The sequence below is a fragment of the Ptychodera flava genome, chromosome 16 (assembly GCF_041260155.1).
Source record: "Ptychodera flava strain L36383 chromosome 16, AS_Pfla_20210202, whole genome shotgun sequence".
In the NCBI taxonomy this organism is placed as follows: domain Eukaryota; kingdom Metazoa; phylum Hemichordata; class Enteropneusta; family Ptychoderidae; genus Ptychodera; species Ptychodera flava.
Genome location: NC_091943.1, coordinates 39,957,708 through 39,976,043, shown reverse-complemented (window position 1 = coordinate 39,976,043; position 18,336 = coordinate 39,957,708).

The window sequence follows — 18,336 nt, the reverse complement described above, 5'->3', positions numbered from 1 at the left end:
ATATGTGTCTTACAACTCTTAGAGTTTGATATTAGTAGTCAACTTGTACTCTGGATCCTTGACTTTCTAACAAATAGATCACAAGGGTTTTTGTCAATGGTCCCATGTCCCCTTTGATAAAAACAAATACCGGCCGGTTTTCCTCGGGGTTGCGTTCTGTCTCCTTTGTTGTATATCCTTTACACTGACGATTGTAGAAGTACACATGAAGGTAGCCATCCTGTAAAGTTTGCCAACAACAATGCTCTGCTTTCACTTCTACAGGGATCAGAATGCCATCATGGTCCCGCTCTTGGCGAGTTTGTTGAGTGGTGTGATAATTCTTATCTAAACTTAAATGTTAGGAAAACTAAGGATATTATATTCGATTTTAGAAAGCAAGAATTAACGCAACCCTGCGACAAGCATTGTTCACGATCAAGAAGTTGCGATCGTCTCTAAGTATACATACCTTGGTTCCATACTTGATAACAAATTAAAATGGGATTTAAACACCGATGCTATCTTGAAGAAAGGGCAACTGCGTTCATTCATGGTTGACAGAGAAATCTTATCCCTTTTTATAAAACTTACATTGAAAGCCGCGTTATTTTATTCTCGTTCATCTTAGGTTTCAGAATCTGACAATTAAAAGAAAAAGTTCACTTGATAGAATTGTGTCACTTAGCTCAAAATTAATTGGTATACCCCAGAGAAATCTGTCATCATTTTATGATCTGCAAGTACTTAGGAAAGCCCGCTCAATTGTTTCATCCAGTAACCATATCATTTGACAGAATTCGACATACTTCCCTCTGGTTGGCGTTTTAGATGCCCGGCTTTCAGGTCAAACCGGCCATCGCTGTGCGGCTTTTAAATGATTCGTAAACTGTTTTCTGTGATTTTTTTTGATAGCGTTCTGTGTCCATGTACTTTTTGTATATTTTTGATAATTTGATGTACTGTATTCAAGCTACACTTTTTAATTGCCAGTGTTTGGGATAAATAAAGTTCTATTGAATTGAATGGAATGCTGCTTTGAACTTTATTGAATAGATACACGTTGATAAATACTACGTTCGTGTACTGCAAATTTACATGTACATTGATATGTCCAAATGCAAGGACTTGAGAGATAGCAATTTGATGCTGAAACAATTTAGAAATAGCACAAATTCGTCTTGAATAAATACTGTATTTTTGCATTTGTGTTTCGGATAAAGGACTTTTCATTTATTCCCAAACTTAAAGCTCCGTTAGCCGTATTACATTTCTTGGTCGTATTCTACTTGAAAAATCATGTGTTCAGCTTCCTAACACAGCCTGTATGTGGCTATAGGACCCGACTTTATCGTTGATAACTGAACTTTGGTCAAGATAAGACTTATTTTGTTAACAAAAATGTTGTATTTTACAAACAACCCGTTGTGTTAAAGGATAGGTCGTTGCATTTAGGATTCAGGGTAATTTAGGGGAAATAAAAATGTGTTTTAAATTACAAAAATACTGTCAAAGTCCACGCTTTTCCATGTACAGCGTGAAATAATACTTTGTACTTGCCCGTGTAATTATGGAATCTTAAAAGCTACACTGTGTTTTTCAATCTGATCCTTATTCACGATTTAGAAACAATGGTATTTGATTTAGGTCAGGTGGAAGATAAAAAGTTGTAAAATACTGTTTACAGGTCACTAGGGCAGCATAGCAATTCGTGAGTTCAGTCTCTTTTTATCAGATAAAAAGTCGATTGAGGACCACACACACAGCCTCATGACAATAAAAAAGGCCGTATAAGTGAGAAAAATATTATTTCACAGCGTTGACGTATCTTCCTAGCATTGCGCGAGCCATTGCAACCGATAATTGTTCTGACAACAGGGCACGAAGAAAACGTCGCTGTGATCCATGGGAACTTGCTAAGGTCGCTGCACTTTCAATGTCTTTGAAGCCATATGTTGAGAGATAACCTTCGTACAGTTGTCTGAGGAAGTAATCCGTACCTGTTGCAGGCACGAATTCTGTAAGGGGAGTAAAAAGTTGTACCAGAGTTACTACTGTGTCAGTCTAGAGGTATTAGAGACAATATTTGAAATATCTGAATTCTCAGTCAGTGTGAATGAAAATGCAATTGAAGTTGAAATAGGCCACGAAAGAAATTGTTCGTGATTACTGCAATATCGATGTTGATGTCAAAGGTCAAGTTCTGACATCAAAGCGAACAGTATTGCCTTGCTCGATTAGTAAGATTCACTCAAAGATAATCAGAAATTCGTCTCGCCAGTGTCCTGTTTTGATAGCTACCATGTTAAGTTTTCTTATGAAGGAACAATGGTCTTTTGACTATTCATTGCGTAAATAGAATCTATATTATGACTATGATAAAAGCATTCAATAGTGCATATTCGATCAATGTGAAGTGCTATGGTAACCTCCATCAGCAGGAATAAACGTGATACCACAAGTCCGAATTCAAGATGTTTGCGAAAAGACGACGTTTTAAGCAAGATAAAGCTTTAACCGGATTCAGAAAACGCCTTTTATCCCTTGATCTGTACAAATATATTAATACAGCGCTTGCCAAGCATGATGAAAATTGCACAAATTAACCAAATTGAGAAGACAAACGGGATGTTTTATCACGTTGTCCAACCTTGCACACCGGCTACTTCGATACCTCTTTTCTGAGAGTTTGGCTCTGCCAGAGAATGTGGTATAGACTAGACTCTCCACAGTCGCTGTGCCTTGTTTTGTGCGCGCCCACGATGGGCCTGCATTCGAAGACTACGCAGTGCAGCCAGCAGCTGTGAGCACGCCCTGCAAGACACAGCGACTGTCAGTTCTTGCAATGATATGAATATTCATAAGGGTAGTGACCTCCAAAGTACACCTGTCTAACTGGGCGGAGAGAATATATACTAGTAGCCGGTAGACCTATATACGTGGTATGTTTTTATTTTTCAGCGAAGATAAAACCTTGCATATTCAAAGTAAATTTCAGGCAGTATCGGACACAGATGATGACATTCTTGAAAGTCCAACAAAAATAAACCAGTCCAGACAACATAATTTAAACAGGTGCCGGAAATGTTGTAGACCGTGATAAAAATGATGAAACTGATGAAAATATTACAGCGAATGCCAATATCGTAGCAAATTCTGGTCGTCGATGATTCTGAAAGTGAGTCTGGTTACAGCGATCATGAAGCCAACTCCGTGGAACAACCTTTATTGTCAAAATGTGAGACGGTCCCTTCTCAAGAAAAGCGTTTCATTTTTCTTGAAAATATCAAAAAGTTAAAAAACATGTGAAGAGATGTCGTGATTTTTGCCCTGATTTTGATAATCTGCTTCAGACGCTATTGATCGCTTTGAAGGCTCCTTCAACTGATAAACAGTTAAAGCAAAGAATTTGTGAGTTGATGGACAAATTAAGGAACGATATGAAAAGGAGGGGTCTAAAACCCTTTCTGTAATTTTGTCTGGTTTTTATCTTTCTCTTTCATGATGGGGTTATATTTCACAATGTTTACCTCTTTACTCCTTGTTTTGACTCGGTTGCCAATTCTCACTACCAACACCAGGGGTTGCAGAGATCGTTACAGCATTCTCGAGACTTTAAAAACCCAGTTTGATTGCGACTGAGTATTTCTGCAAGGGAACATATACTGTGTCACAGACTGTGTTGAGAGAATAACCTTTGTGGAGAGTGTTGTGGCGAGGTTATATTGAATTCTCGCACTTCAATATGACTTCAATATCTTAATTCAACGGTTGATATTTTGCAAAGCAATGATATTATCCCAGGTCGCCTTCTTCATGTTCACGTCAAACTCAATAGTCATGGGTATCACTTTATTAATATTTATGCTCCTAGTGATGGCCAATCCCGTCTTGTTGTTTTCCAACAGCTTAAACGCGATTCATCAGTCATTCGATCCCAACATCCTTGGCGGTGATTTTAACTGTGCCGTCGACCCACATGTGATAGACACATTGGCCGAGAACCACATGGCCAATCTTCAAACTTTCATCTGAAATTACTGAAACGGTTCACATTAGTTGACACATGGAAACATCTTCTTCCTAACAACCGTAATTACTCCTACTATGTTCACAACGCGCATGCGCGAATCGATCGTTTCACATTAATATATATGTCTCTGACAGGATTCAACTGTAGCGATTAACCCTGTTACTATTTCAGACCATAGTGTTATTCATCATCTTCGCTTTACCGAAAGAGAAAACAACACCAAAGTACATGTTGGGCGTTGAATACATCTTTATTAGATGATGATGCTTATAAAAGCCTCTGATCAATGGATTTTGGCGGGATTGAAGATGTAAACATCAGAATTCCACTCATCACACGAGTGGTAGGGTTCTTGTTAATTTCAAATTAAGCGTATGTCACATGAGTATAGCATTTGCCGTCGGCAAAATAAACTGAAAGTCAAACAAAACCTTCAAAAAGAGATTTTCTCAATATTGAAAATATGTTCTCGTCCGGGAAAATGCATTGTTCAGAATATGAACAGAGAAAGGCACGGCTTGGTGATTTATTCAGAAGAGAAACAAAAGGTGCATGGATACAATCCAGATTTCAATACATTAACGAAAATGATAAATCAACGCGCTACTTCTATGATTTAGAGAGACATAGAAGTGCAAGGAAAATGATCAATCATGTCAAACTTTCAGATGATGTCATTACCGAGGACCCTTCAGAATCTGTCATTCGCACCGCCACAAGGGATCTTTATAAAGCCTTGTACACTCCTGAAGAAACAAGCCCTGATAGTCTGCAAAAAAATTGACCGGCGTTCAAAAATTAAAGGATGACACTGAACAAGCAGTCGACTTGCAAATTACTTTCGAAGAACTTTCTCAGGGCAGTTGGTACTGTATAGAACCATACGTCCCGTGGTATTGACAAAATTCTACAAATGTTTCTGGAATATCATTGGTACTGATTATTATGATGTTTTCTTGAATTCTTTACAAACTGGACAGTTACCGCTATCGTGATCACTGATCACTTTGTTGCCAAAGAAAGATGATAATGGTCTTCTGAAAAACTGGAAACCAGTCTGCCCTCTTTGTACAAACTATAACATTTTTTCAAAAGCGCCCTCGCTCTCTGAAAAATGTAATTGGCGAAGATCAGACTTATTGTTCCAGAAAGATCAATATTTGATAATATTCATCTTAACCGGTATACACTCCATTATGCAAATGAGCAACAAATACCATCGGCTATCGTTTCACTGAATCAGGAAAAAGCTTTTGATAGAATACATCAGGATTATTCGTAAAATATTTTACAAGCATTTGGTTTTGGTGAAAACTTTCAATTAATTGTAGAATTGTCAGCAAAACACTGAATAGGTTTACGTGGTGAACAAATCACTTAAAAATATCAAAATTAATAATTTAATTTGTTTTATTTATTCTGAGTACCAAGTCTCACAACAAGTTTGAATAAACACAACGATATCACAATAATTCACAAAAGTACAATTGCATTGATAGTATTACAAAAACACAAAGTATTATAAAATTTTAATCATGATCTTACTGCACAGTTTTCATTTGGTCGTGGCATTCGTCAAGGATGTGCCTTGTCAGGACAGCTCTACGCTATTTGCATTGAATCTTTATTACACAAGCTACGTACGCGTGCAAATGGGGTTTCGATTGGATTACAGGTGCCATGCTCAGAATCACGGAAAAAAACATTCTGTCTGGGTATGCTGATGACATCAGCGTCTTTGTTACTCGCAATAGTGATTTTCATTCATTGTCTTATATTGGTTAATTACTGTTTTGTTGTTTTCTGCGAGGAAATGACATCTGCATAGACAGTAATTAAGTACAAGTGAATCGATTTTATATTGAAAGTGGAAGTTCTATTTCATTGTTTGCTCATATCCACCTAATTTTCATGGATCATCTTTTCAGTAGTTGATATCGATTTAGTATACACAATTATCCTTATCGCCTAGATGGACAAAGGCATAACCGGTGAATGTGAACTCTCAGTAGAATTATGATTCGCCATCTTGAACCGCTTGATTCTCAAATAGCTATGATACTCTGACTTGTCCGTTAGATAACTTCTGAAAGCAGTAACATCATTATATTCTGCTCGATTAAAGTCGATGTGCCTCATTGTACCCATCAGTAAAAGCCAAGTCCAGGAAAGCAATCCTATGCATAACAGGTTTTGAAGAAAGCAAAGAGGTGTGCGCTGAACTGAAATTTATCTCCAACAGGCAATATCACCTCATCTTGCGGGCGGTGAAGCGTCTTCAAATTTGATATATAATATGTCCTGTCGCTCTAGACTGAGTCTCAGACTGTCACCATAGACGGATAATACGAACGGTAACTTTGACTGTGTTTTCCTGCATGGTATCAAGCACGTATCAAACTACTGATCCCGAATAAAAGCCAATTGAATGTTATCAATATCCTATGATTGTTGTCTCACTGGTTCCATAACACGGAATCTTACAATGTCCAACCTGCGTCATCCTATACATTATTATTTACCACCAGCCCTAAGTTACCATAGAGCGGCGTTGAACCTTTCCAAAACACAACTACCCTTCTCCACTCCCTAGTGTATACCATCTATAAAGCGCATGACATAACTAACTGGTTTCATTCCAGGTGTTTCAGGCGCACCGCTGATCATACCAGCATTTTCAATACCACATTATATCCCAGGAGATAACATCAAAATCTGCATTGATCTCATAGTGCAATGATAATCGACTGAATTAACTGAATTTGCATTACTTTGAAGGACATATTTCTTCAGCTGTAGAACGTATTATTTGGTCAGAAAGCCCCCCCCCCCCAAAAAAAGCTGTAATTTATGTGCATGCTGCAATCATGAAGTTCGTCGAAGAAGAAAGTATAGCTTTATAAGATCTTGATTGGATATTTCTTGTAAAATGACAAACCAATTATGCAGCATACGATTATTACAGTCGACACCTTGTTAGTAATACATACATACACACACATAAACACAAGTATTCAGTTCCCTTTTTATTGTTGTTGATGAGAGCCAGTCACTCTACACACAACTGATAGGGCCGTTTTTCAGCTTGCTGATTCACTTTTAAAATATACACGTATACTGTATACATCCATACATACACATACATACACATACATACATACATACATACATACATACATACAACCACACGCACACGATATAAATAGATAAGTATGTATTCTGAGAGAGAGAGAGAGAGAGAGAGAGAGAGAGAGAGAGAGAGAGAGAGAGAGAGAGAGAGAGAGAGAGAGAGAGAGATTCATCCTCAGCAAATATCCGAAGTTTTGATGACGTCAACTTAAACAATGTTTAATTGCTGAATTCACGATTGTTTCTTCTTCGGTAACAACGGACTCATTGTCTGACAAATTGTATCACCAGGATTCTCACCTCACAGCTGCATGACTGATAATTATTATGATTGAGTGGATTGCGTCAAACAAGTTTTGCCATCTCCCCTGTCCCTTTTACGAAAATTCAATTGCAAAATGTCCTCTAATTACCTCCACTAACCTGCCATTTCCCCACATCTTAAGTTATTCTGCCTTTTAATTGACTCCCTTACCATCGGCAAAAACCGATAACCCTAGTACTTGTTTAATACCCCGGCTCATAAAATGAGGCTAATAATTTGGAATAGAGAAGTTTAATTCAATATACCTACCGTTTTACTATTGGCAGGGACAACACACAGCACATGAAGTTCAGATTAAGTGAAACCGCTCGGAAACTAGAAAGATTTACTATAGAAGGCAAGATAAAGCCCAGACGTACCATGACTACGGGAAGAACAGATCACTGAAAACAATAAATTTATTCAAATGCCCTGATCAATCGAAATCATCGATAAGATTCACGCAGTTGCCTGCCTAGACTCGTCATTCTTTACCTATCTGGAGGGAACGCGTAAAAGGAAAAGTTTGTTTTATTTTACAGTAATAGCTTCAGTCCAACTTATCTTGACCTTGTAATCAGGGCATCATCAATCGTTCCTGAACTTTGAACTTCCTGTTTCTTTGTAAGAGACGGTATGACACCTGATGGAATGATTTGCATATGTATTGTTTACCGTCAAGTGTGATTTCAATAGAGAAAGGAATTTTCCCCGGCAAAACGAGTTTGAATTCATCGACTTCTGTGATGGAGAGTGCGTTAGGCCGGATGGCTTCTAAAACCTTCGGCAAAGGTCATAACAAGTGATAGAAAAGTTTTAAGGTAAAAATGGACCACTTTTCCTCTTTGATTTGAAGAACTGTGTAGGATACAACTACTCAAATATCACTCTGATAAATATTGTTGTCATAATAATTTTCATATCTTATTCATAGTATTTTTAATAAATCTAGGCTAATAGCGTTTTATTTTCCAAAAATTGAACATCTATTAGCGTTTACAGTTCACAAAATCCTAAGACGACACACTCAACATCAGGAATCCCCCCTCCCCGGAGAGCCGATACGGATTCTGCCCTTAAAAGCAGCCTGTTAACTTTTTCTCTCCAAAACCGCTTTCACCAGTCCAATCGGAGTCAATTTTGACCGTTAGAGGAAAAGTGGATAAAATACAGGTTTTTGTTTAATTGCGCTTGATTTAAAGCCTGTATAATCGCCAATGCCCTACAGATCATTTGGGTTGTACTTATTTTACAAATCTGTTGACTTAACAACACCCTTGGTTGGCATTATGACGAGAAATTGACAAAAAAAATGATAATTTTCAAATTTTTGACCAAGAATTTCTTACGTTGAGGGCGCACTTTCAGTTGCTCAAAAATAAGGAAGTCGCCATTGAATCTGTAGGAGGGGTTTCGGAAAGTATGGGTGGGATATCAGGTTTTATTCGCGTTGTCAAATACAAACGTTCTTTTAAACATGCCACTACCACAGGGAAGTGGAGGTAGGAGGTGGGTATTTTAGTTATAAATCTATGGCGCAAAAAGTGACAAATTATTATGATTTGTATTATTCATTACTAAAGCAATGTTTTATGAACAGGTTGTTATAGCCTACACCATTGATAAACACAGAACCTGCAAAAGGATAGAACTGTTTATGAGTAGCTATGTTCTGTTTTATTTTAAATTTATATTAATATCACACGAGTAAGATAAGATAACGCAACCTTTTGACTTCATAATCAAAGTACCCTTCCGTTTGAACCATCGGTAAACTCACATTGCAACAATATGAGACGTACGGTAAGTAACATCAATTCTCCTGTATCAATAACATTCTATCTGGACTAACCTGAAAGACAAACAAAACCATAATACTCCTAATCTGTCTCTATTCCTGATGTATGTAAGGCCAACACTACAGAAACAATCGCTATTGCCGTTCGGAAGACATTGTCGTTTTCAAACTTTTTTAAGTTACGGGAATTCATGAGAGATTCCACGCAATTGCAAATATTACATTTATCTGCAACTTTTATAAAATATTCCTTCAAAGTAGACATTTTTGAAATGTATATCTGTTCCAATCTAATATTCCTACTCATAGACCAAGCGCACAGTAATACATATACTGCAATTGATATCCAATGTACACCAGTACACGAATGCTTCTGAGTAGAAAATTGTCGGGATGGCTGCAAGTTATTATTTAGTTAAATTAGCAGAAAATTGTTACAACAATATAATGTAGACCTTCAATAAATTCCATGTAATGTTTTAAACGTCCGGGCCGTCTGAACAGCAAAGGCGATAATTCCAATAGCCTACCTAAAATTCCACACTGCAGACCCTACAGGCTTCCAAGACGAAGAGTTAAATTGCCCCTTGAAGAAACAACATCGTACCTATTATGGACAGAAAATGTCGCCACCAAAACAAACATCTGAGATTTGTTATGTAGGTCATTCCCCCCACACTCATCATGACCTGAGTTCAATTAGTCTAGAACATTCTCAAGGTCACTGCCCTTGATGACCTCACAACCTTGAATTCAATTAGTCATGTTTGGAATGTTCTGGAAAGTTGATTAGTTGTGTAAGGGAGATAATTTAGAACAGTAATTAGCATGTCAATAAAGTTCTAGATTGTTCTTATATGCCTTTATAAAAGGGACGTGCACAGCTTCCAGTCAGACTTTTGGGATCGTGTCTCTTGTGTGTTACTAAACTCCAGCAGTAGTCATTCTCAAGACTTTTCAAGACCTTCACTGTCAACGCTGGATTTATACTGTGGACTTTGTGCAGCTTCAAGCCTGCAAGCCAAAGGACTGTTCATTCATCCAACTGACTGTTACAACTCTGAGACTGGAGCTTTGCCGTCCCAGCTGAGATAAGTAGTCTGTACACTTTTAAAGCTTGTACTCTGTCCCTGACTTAGCAATTAGTTTTGTTTTCGTAATAAATTTTGTTTAAACGTAAACTGCTGAGTTCACCCTTTTGTTCGTTTTCTCTGCACGTAACAAATTGGGGGCTCGTCCGGGAGACGAATATTTTGAGCCGTTTGACAACATTTTGCCTACCTTTTCAAAACTACTGTATACTGTGAACTCAGCGAAATTCAATCATGGCGGAATTCAAGCCAGACGAATTTATGGATGACCTTGATCAGGACACATTTAATTCCCTCAGAAAAGACAACCTCATAGCACTGGCCAATTTCCTTAAAGTAGATGTCAAAAGATCTATGCGCAAGCGAGAAATACAGTTCAAGATTGCAAAACATTTAGTTAATTCTGGCCATTTTGAGGAGTCTGCCTTAAAAGATTATGAGCCTGAGTCTTCCTTCGAACTCAAAAAATTAGAATTGGAAATACAGGCAGATTTCGAGCTAAAAAAATTGGCATTAGAAAAAGAAAAAGAATTACAAATGAAAGAAAAAGAATTACAAATGGAAAAGGAGAGACAGGCATTAGAAAAAGAAAAAATACAAATGCAGTTAGAAATGGAAGAAAGACAGAAAGAGAGGGAATTGGAAATGAAAGAAAAAGAATTGCAAATGGAAGAAAGACAAAGGGAGAAAGAAAGAGAGGAAAAAGAAAAGGAAAGAGAATTAGCAGAACACCGATTGCAGTTAGAAATAAAACGTTTAGAGCTTGGACAGTCAGGAAAATTCTTCCCTTCACACGGTTTTGACATCACTAAGCATTTCAGGTTAGTCCCCCTTTCCAAGAAAAGGATGTTGATAAATATTTCCTTCATTTTGAGAAAATTGCTCAGAGTCTGAATTGGCCTAAGGAGTCCTGGTCTATGCTTTTGCAGAGTGCTTTGGTGGGTAAAGCCAGAGAAATTTACATTCATTGTCAGTAGAGCAGGCTTCAAATTATGATTCTGTGAAGGAATTAATTCTCAAGGGTTATGAGTTGGTGCCTGAAGCTTACCGTCAGAAATTTAGGGATTGTGAGAAGGTGAAAGATCAAACTTATGTTGAATTTGCTCGAACAAAAGAACAACTGTTTGATCGTTGGTGTTCTTCTGAAAAGGTCAGTCAGAATTATGACAAATTACGACAACTTGTTTTGATTGAGGAATTTAAAAGGTGCATCCGGAGTGACATCAAGACGTTTATCAATGAACAAAAGGCAGATACATTGGAGGTTGCTGCACGTTTGGCGATGATTATTCGTTGACCCACAAATCTTCATTTCTCAGCAAACCATCCCAGTCCTTTTCATACAGAAACAATGCAGGTAAATTTAACTCCTCCTTTTCATCCAAGAATTTTTCAAAGGAGAGTAGGAAATCAAATGACAACAGTTCACAAAATTCAAGTAACACTCCCACATCATCAGATCCCAAGTCTCAATCTCCTTCTGACAAACAGTTTGGTACACTTTCTTGTAATTATTGTAAGAAAGACGGCCATTTAATGTCAGATTGTTTCAAATTGAAAAGAAAACGTGAGGTCAAAGTGGTCAAAGTGGATCTAAGCCAACCGGCTTTATTTCTTCATCAACTCAATTAGAGTCTAATAATGTGTGTAACACATTTTCTGAGGTTAAACCCCTCTTATCCCCAATTAATGAGGTCAAGGTCAATTCTTCTCAAGATAGCATTATGGGTATTTTCGAGCATTTATTCATAATGGTTTTATATCACTTTCTAGTGATTTCTCTTCTGCTACCCCTGTCAAAATTTTAAGAGATACCGGGGCTTCCCAGTCTCTTTTGTTGGCAGATACCCTGCCGTTTTCTGAAAAGTCATTTTCAGGTTCTAAAGTTCTTATTAAGGGGGTAGATTGCAATGACTTTATTCCTGTTCCTCTCCATAATGTCTATTTGTCTTCGGACTTTGTTTCTGGACCTGTGACTTTAGGTATTAGGCCTTTTTTGCCTTTTGAAGGGATTCACCTTCTTCTTGGAAACGACCTTGCTGGGGACAAGGTCATTACTAATCCACTTGTGACTGATAATCCTACTTTAGATCAGGATCCAGAGCCAATTGAACAAGAGATACCCGATTTATTTCCTTCATGTGCTATTACTCGAGCCATGTCAAAGAAAACTTCCGAGAATCAAAATACTCTCAAAAATAATGTCACAGATGTTGACTTAAATGACACCTTTCTCAGTCAGGTGTTTGACACGGATCATTCCGTTATCCCTCGTGGATTTGCAACTTCCAGTAAAACTGCTGACCAAAGTCAGACATTTTCTAGATCAAATCTCATTGCAGAACAACACAAAGACCCAGATATTTTGTCTTTGTTTGACAGGGTAGATGATGAAGGTAAAACTTCAGATAGCTCTGTTTCCTATTATACAAAATCTGGTATTCTCATGCGTAAATGGAGACCTCCAGATGTTTTGGTTGATGACGATTGGGCTATAAAACATCAAATTGTGGTTCCAAATCCCTATCGTGCTGAAATATTGCGCCTGGCCCATGAAACGCCCTGGGCTGGTCACTTAGGAGTCAGGAAAACTTATCATAAAATTCTCAGTCACTTTTATTGGCCTAATCTCAGGCAGGATGTAGCACATTTCTGTAAAACTTGTCACACATGTCAAATGGTAGGAAAGCCGAATCAGACCATTCCAAGGCCCCTTTACAGCCAATTCCTGCATTTCAAGAACCATTTAGTAGGATTCTAATAGACTGTGTTGGGCCCCTACCAAAAACAAGATCAGGAAATGAGTACATGTTGACAATTATGTGTACATCAACTCGGTTCCCAGAAGCCATACCACTGAGAAATATAAAGACAAAGACTATAGTGAAAGCTTTAGTCAAATTTTTCACTTTATTTGGCCTCCCTAATGTGTCCAGTCCGATCAAGGCTCCAACTTTATGTCTGGAATTTTTCAACAAGTCATGGATCAGCTAGGCATTAAACAGTATAGGTCATCCGCCTATCATCCAGAAAGTCAGGGTGCCCTTGAGCGATTTCATCAAACTTTGAAAAACATGATTAGGACCTACTGTTTTGACACAGAGAAGCAGTGGGATGAAGGAATTCATTTTCTGCTCTTTGCTGTTAGAGAGTCAATTCAAGAGTCTCTTGGTTTTAGCCCATTTGAGCTTGTATTTGGACATACAGTCCGTGGCCCACTTAAGCTCGTTAAAGAGAAATTCCTATCAGACGATGATGATTGTCTGAATATTTTGCAATATGTGTCAGATTTTCGTACAAAACTCTCTAAAGCATGTGAATTAGCCAGAGAAAATCTTGAGTCATTTCAGTAGTCCATGAAAGTTAAATACAATGAAAACACCTAGAAACGGAAGTTTGAACCAGGTCAAAAAGTTCTTGTTCTACTTCCAATTCCTGGCAAACCACTCCATGCTCGTTACTTTGGGCCATACCTAATTGATAAGAAATTGAGTGATATTTAAATTACATCATAATAACACCTGACAGGCGAAAACAAAAACAGCTATGTCACATAAATATGCTTAAGCCATATTTTGATAGGGATAATCCTACTATAACTCAGCCTGTCAGTGCAGTCAGTTCAAACCATTATGAAGATAGTGATACTGAAACTGACTTGAGTGAAAATACTCTAAACTCAAAGCTGGGCTCGGTCAAGCTTCAGAACTCAGAAATCCTGGAGAAGCTGGAGTCTACAAAGTTGGCACACCTCCAGCCAGAACAACAACAACAGGTGAAAGAACTGCTCCATGAATATAAAACACCTGTTTCAAGATGTTCCAACGAGGACGAACGTCATCTATCACGACGTTGATGTTGGGGACAGTAAGCCTGTAAAACAGCATCCATACAGACTGAATCCAACAAAAGCGAAATATCTCCAGGAAGAAGTCAAATACCTGCTGGACAATGACTTTATTGAACCCAGTAAAAGTAACTGGAGTTCGCCGTGCATACTTGTTCCCAAATCAGATCACAGTTATCGTATGTGCACGGACTTTAGGAAGGTCAACACTTTAACAAAGACAGACACTTTCCCAATCCGAGGATTGATGACTGCATCGACCGAGTGGGAAAAGCCAAGTATGTGACAAAATTTGACCTACTGAAGGGATTTTGGCAAGTCCCTTTGACGGATCGTGCTCGTGAAATATCCGCCTTTGTTACACCAGACGGATTGTTCCAGTACAAGGTGATGCCATTCGGAATGAAGAACTCTCCGGCAACGTTCCAACGGATGATCAACGACGTCATATCCGGGCTAGACGGGTGTGCAGCCTACGTTGACGACGTCGTCCTGTATAGTGACACCTGGGAGGAACACATCAAGCTCATGCGGAAGTTCTTTGAGAGACTGAGCAAAGCAATGTTGACTGTCAACCTTGCCAAATCTGAGTTTGGTTGGGCTAGGGTAACTTACCTCGGACATACTGTAGGACAGGGTGAGGTAAAACCTGTTGATGCTAAAATCAGTGCCATTTCAAGTTTTCCCATACCAAACTGCAAACGACAACTGATGCGCTTTCTCGGTATGGCTGGTTACTACAGAAAATTCTGTCCAAATTTCTCCACAATTACTGAGCCTTTGACTAACTTACTTAAAAAGAAAGTAAAGTTTGTTTGGTCAGAGCAATGCCAACAGGCATTTGATACACTTAAAGCCATACTGCAAAGTGCCCCAGTATTGTCTGCACCAGATTTCACTTTGCCATTCAAATTAGCTGTAGATGCTAGTGATACGGCTGCTGGTGCTGTTTTATTGCAAGAGGATAGTCATGGTATAGATCATCCTGTTTGCTATTTTTCACGCAAATTTAACAAATCCCAGAGAAACTACTCTACAATTGAAAAGAGTGTTTATCTTTGATATTAGCTTTACAGCATTTTGAAGTTTATGTTACTTCTTCAAATCAGCCAATAGTGGTTTATATTGATCACAACCCTCTTGTTTTTCTGCAGAAATTTAAAGGCAAAAATCAGAGATTGCTAAGATGGAGTTTAATGTTACAGGAGTTTAATCTTGACATTAGACATATCAAAGGCAGAGACAATTTAATTGCAGACTGTCTCTCTCGTATTTAGAGTTTATTGTTGTTCACTTTCAAGAAATTTTATTGTTGTTCACTTTCAAGAAACTTTACTTTAGAGTACAACAAAAATTGAGTACTTAAATCTTTTTCAAGATTACATTTGCAAAAGAAAGATTTTTCTTTGAAAAATTTTTTTTTTTTGAAGAGGGGGTGTGTTATGTAGGTCATTCCCCCACACTCATCATGACCTGAGTTCAATTAGTCTAGAACATTCTCAAGGTCACTGCCCTTGATGACCTCACAACCTTGAATTCAATTAGTCATGTTTGGAATGTTCTGGAAGTTGATTAGTTGTGTAAGGGAGATAATTTTAGAACAGTAATTAGCATGTCAATAAAAGTTCTAGATTGTTCTTATATGCCTTTATAAAAGGGACGTGCACAGCTTCCAGTCAGACTTTTGGGATCGTGTCTCTTGTGTGTTACTAAACTCCAGCAGTAGTCATTCTCAAGACTTTTCAAGACCTTCACTGTCAACGCTGGATTTATACTGTGGACTTTGTGCAGCTTCAAGCCTGCAAGCCAAAGGACTGTTCATTCATCCAACTGACTGTTACAACTCTGAGACTGGAGCTTTGCCGTCCAGCTGAGATAAGTAGTCTGTACACTTTTAAAGCTTGTACTCTGTCCCTGACTTAGCAATTAGTTTTGTTTTCGTAATAAATTTTGTTTAAACGTAAACTGCTGAGTTCACCCTTTTGTTCGTTTTCTCTGCACGTAACAGATTATTTACGAGTCAAATTTCGACACCACCTTAAGATAGATCGCACCTCGGGGACAGATATTCGGACTCTTCATCTTTTGCAATTCTTTTCTGATCTACCACTTGTGGGGGTTCATTTTAAAGCCCTTCGTATAAGAAAACATTTCACCGGCTCAGTTTTTTGAAAATCGACAATTTTATTTTTTCTCCATAGAGTTAACACAGTGATGGCGGCCATTTTGAATTTCAAATTTTGCAAAATTTTTAGTAATTTGTTCCGCTAGTTCCAAAATTTGCACGGTGACCCCTAATTTTTATTCTTGATTTTGAAAGTGAATGGTTGAAAGATTCCTCAAGGAAAGTTTGAGCAAAAGTTTAAGTCTTTCACTTTCGAAGTGCATACTACCTTAAAATATTTTAAAAAGTTCCCTCAATTATTTTGTCACTTCCAAAGTCCCGCTATCATTGTGGATGAAAAGAAATCTTGCACGATTTCATCAATATATTTGACTGTTGCGATCTTCATAGTCGATTTCCGTTTGTGCTGCTATGTTTTGGAAGTAGTCCGATTTGGGCAAAAAAAGACTCATTATAACTAGCGACGAAGGCGTTTTGCGTACTTAGACGTACCAAGACTCATTGTATACGTGTGTATCGGAAGTCGTCTGCATGCGTCAAAAAGCGTCTCTTTCAAAGTCCGTCACGAACGAGAAACACCGTCGTTCACTTTAAACATTGGCTTTGGCAGTGATGAATACCGCCGCGGCAGGGGGCGCTACCCAACCACCTGTTGATATATTTACTGGTACATTCAATACTAAAAGTCCAATGAAATGGACTTACACACCACGCAAATTACGAACGTTTAATAAAATCAATCCTGGTTGTCCCTCGACATTACAACGCATTTGTTTCCAAGATCTATTACCCAAAGAATAAAAGCATTAAAATTTGATCTTCAGAAAGTTCGTCTTGTCATCGTCCCTCCAACCAGACCGTGGTACCACATCCACTTAATTTTATACTGCCTTATCAATCACTTCAGCTGCCTGTCACTGAAATTCATGTTTACAATCTGCAGTATAAGCAACTGTGGGACTACACTGAGTTTCAAACTATCGGAAGAATTTTCAAGCTTCTTAGTAATAGCCGTACAACAGAACTAGCGTCACGAAGACTACAGTCGCTTGTAGTTAGGCAAAGGGCAAAGGCCGTGAATAGAAAAAAGTTGTTTTCCGCGTACCAAATCCAAATCGATCGTGACACAGTGATAATAATGGCCGAGGCTCAGCCCCGGTGGTCACGGTGGCAGTCCCCGGGTTGGTGGGTACCCATGCGCGTTACCAAATTCACGGAAAAGGGGGTGTTTTTCTTCAGTCATCTCGGAGATTCTAGGTCCGTGAAATCGAGAAAAAGGGGTACTTTTTCAGAGTAACCTCCGAGATTAGGGGTAGTCCTTTCATAATCTCCCTAGGACACTAAATCTGGTCTAGTTTCACTCACAAAGAAAATGAAAAACAGTATACCGTACGTTTGTATGTACATATAAAATTTCATCATTAAGCATCTTGTACATACTCTATCCTGATAACGTCATCCTCTAGACTTTCCATCTTTTTTAGTCTTTCTTTATTTCCTTCGGCAGTTTGTCTAACTTCATCTATAGCATCTTCCATGTTATTAAGCTGAGTTTCCGTCTTTTCCATCTTCTTGTGTAAAGACTTCGTGTCTCTTTTTAACTCTCTTATGTTGATTTGAATGTCCTTCAGTATATCTGTTAACGTTTCATCTGTGTTTGCTGCCGATCTGAGTTCGCCAGTTCTTGTTAGAGTTGCTTGGCGGGTCTCCGGTCCAGGGTTCAACTCGATGTCTCCAGAAAGCTGCAAGAGTCTGCTAACAAACGGATTTCTTGTGGCACTCATTTTGGTGTATGTTTGAGTAATGCCAGGGGAAAGTGCGTTCAGTTGATCCGTGAAGCCATTGCAAAGAGAGTCTACTCTCCACAGTGTACTCTTGATTTCTGTTGTGTTCAAAGTCAAACGATTTTCAAATTCAGCGGACTGGAATGTTGTTATTCTACCGGCTACAACCATCCAATGGCGTAGCTTTTCAGTGCCATGAACAATGGTATATGTAGATATTGTTATGTAAGTACATACCAATATGCA